Source organism: Empidonax traillii, unplaced genomic scaffold, assembly GCF_003031625.1.
Source record: "Empidonax traillii isolate 1590-97213 ecotype Southwest subspecies unplaced genomic scaffold, ASM303162v1 scaffold1197:size200652, whole genome shotgun sequence".
In the NCBI taxonomy this organism is placed as follows: Eukaryota; Metazoa; Chordata; class Aves; order Passeriformes; family Tyrannidae; genus Empidonax; species Empidonax traillii.
The window spans coordinates 194,850-197,302 of NW_020956390.1; positions in this window are offsets into that span (position 1 = coordinate 194,850).

Here is a 2,453-nt window from a genome sequence, read left to right on the forward strand (position 1 = left end):
CGGGGACACGGAGAGGGACACCGGGATATGAAGGGACACGAGGACACGGGGGGACACTGGGACATGGGGGAACACGGGGACATGGGGACACACGGGGACACTGGGACACGGACGGAACACGGCAACATGGAGGGGATACGGGGACATGGGGGGATACAGGGGCACACGGGAGGGATACAGAGACACGAGGGGGGCACGGGACACGGGGGGGGGCGGCACGGGACACGGAGGGTGTCTGTAATTCATGTAGTGTCGGGGTCTGTGGGGTGTCCGGGGTCCCTGCGCTGTCAGGGAGCCAGGAGTACCAGGGGTGTCTGGGGTCAGTGGGGTGTCCGTGGGTGTCCGGAGTCAGTGGGGTGTCGAGGGTCCATGGGGATCCATGCGGGACAGGGGTCTCTGGGATGTCAGTGACCCATGGGGTGTTCAAGGTCCCCAGGGGGTTCGAGGGGGTCCGGGGGCTCTGGGGTGTCAGGGGGTGTCCGTGGGTGTTCGGGGGTGCCAGGGGGTGTTCGTGGACTCCTGGGGTCCGTGGGGCATCGGGGATCCGGGCGTATCCATGGTCCGTGGGGTGTCAGGGATTACGTGGGTGTCCGGGGCCCGAGGGGTGTCCGGAGGTGTCTGTGATCCGTAGGGAGTCTGGGAGTGGCCGGGATCCGTGGGGTGTCGGGGATTCCGTGGGTGTTCAGGGATCTCTGGAATGCCCAGGGTCCGTGGGTGTCTGTGACCCATGGGCTGTCCGGGATCCCTGGGCTGTCCAGGGTCCCCCACAACGTCGGGGGTTTGTGGGGTGTCCGGGGTCCGTGGATGACCCCGGGGCTGTGAGTTTCTCCGGTGCCGCGGGGTGTCCCCGGTGCCACGGGTGTCCACTCCGCTGTGGGTGTCCCCCCAGGACAGGGTTCCCGAGATGACACGGGGTGTTGCCCCCACGGTGGCTGCCTCCGTCGGGTCTCGGGTGGCCGTGCCGGGCGTGCCCGGGTGGTCCCGAGAGGACTCGGGTGTCCTGGCTCGTGGGTGGGGGCAGAAGTTGGGACCAGCGCCCGGGGCGGGCGGGGACACGGGGCGGGACAGGGACCGGGACACGGGACTGGGACCAGGACAGGACACGGACGGGACCGGCACAGGGGCAGGGGACGGGACTGGGAGCAGAACCAGTTGCGGTAACGGGACTGGGATCGGGAACGGGGACCGGCACTGGGATGATGGAACGGGGACTGCGGACCCAGGATCGGCGCGGGGATAACGGGATGGGACTGGCACCAGCAGTGGGGAACGGGACAAGAACTGGGACCAGTTCAGATTACTGGGACGGGAACTGAGACCAGCACGGGGAAAATGGGATAGAATTGGGACGGATACCGGGACACAAACTGGGACTCGCTCGGGGTAACAGAGTGGGACTGGGACCAGTTCAGGCTTGCTGAGACGGGAACTGGGACCAGCTCGAAGTTACCAGGACAGGAACTGAGACCAGCACAGGGATAACGGGATAGGAATTGGGAGGGACCAGTTCAGGGTTACTGGGACGGAAACTGGGACTGCACAGAGATAACGGGACGGGAACTGGGACCAGCTCATGGTTACTGGGACGAGAACTGGGACCCGCACGCGGAATGGGACGGACTTGAACCTGGTAGGAGCAGGAGAGGGAAGGGACCAGCGGGAGCCGAGAAGCCCCCCCTCGACCCCCCCTAGGGGGGATCCAGGCGTCCGGGAGCGGCCCTCGCCCCCGCAGCGGGAAGAACGGGGCCTCTGTCCCCGCGGGGACAATGGGGACATTGACGGGGCCCCCCCGCCCCCCACTGCCCCCGCAGGACCCCCCATGGCAGAAAAAGATGACCCCCCAAACGGAGCCCCCGCCCCTGCCGGCCCCCGCGGGCCCGGCCCCCAGGTGGGCACGGGGGGAGCACTGGGGGAGCTGTGGGGGGCTGTGGGTGTTGGGGGGTCACGAGGAGCCATGAGGGGCTATGGGGTACCCAAGGGAGCTGGGGGGGCTGGAGACCCCTGGGGGGGGGGGCCGAGGGGAGGCATGAGGGACCCCAGGGAGGTCGGGGGGTGTGAGTGGGCCATGGGGAACAGTGTGGGGGGGGTTATGGGGGACCCCAAAGCTCCACGGGGACCTGTGGGACACAAGAGGGGAGGCCTGGGGAGCAGGGGGGGCACTGTGGGGTGTACAGGTGCACTGGGGGAGGGGGGCTGGTAGGGACCCTGCCAGCCTGGAGGGCCGTAAGGGGGCCCCCCACCCTGGGTGACCCCACCCGCCCAGCCCTGCCGGCCCGTGCCGAGGGTCCACGCCTTTGGGAAGGGGGGGCAGGCGCTGCGGAGGGACCCCCGCACACCCCCCGCCATGCGGGGCTGGCTGCACAAGCAGGTGAGAGGGGGTCGTGGGGTTTTGGGGGGCTCGAGGTGGGGGGGTGAGGGGATGGAAGGGCTGAGCTGGGGATCAAAGAGGGTTT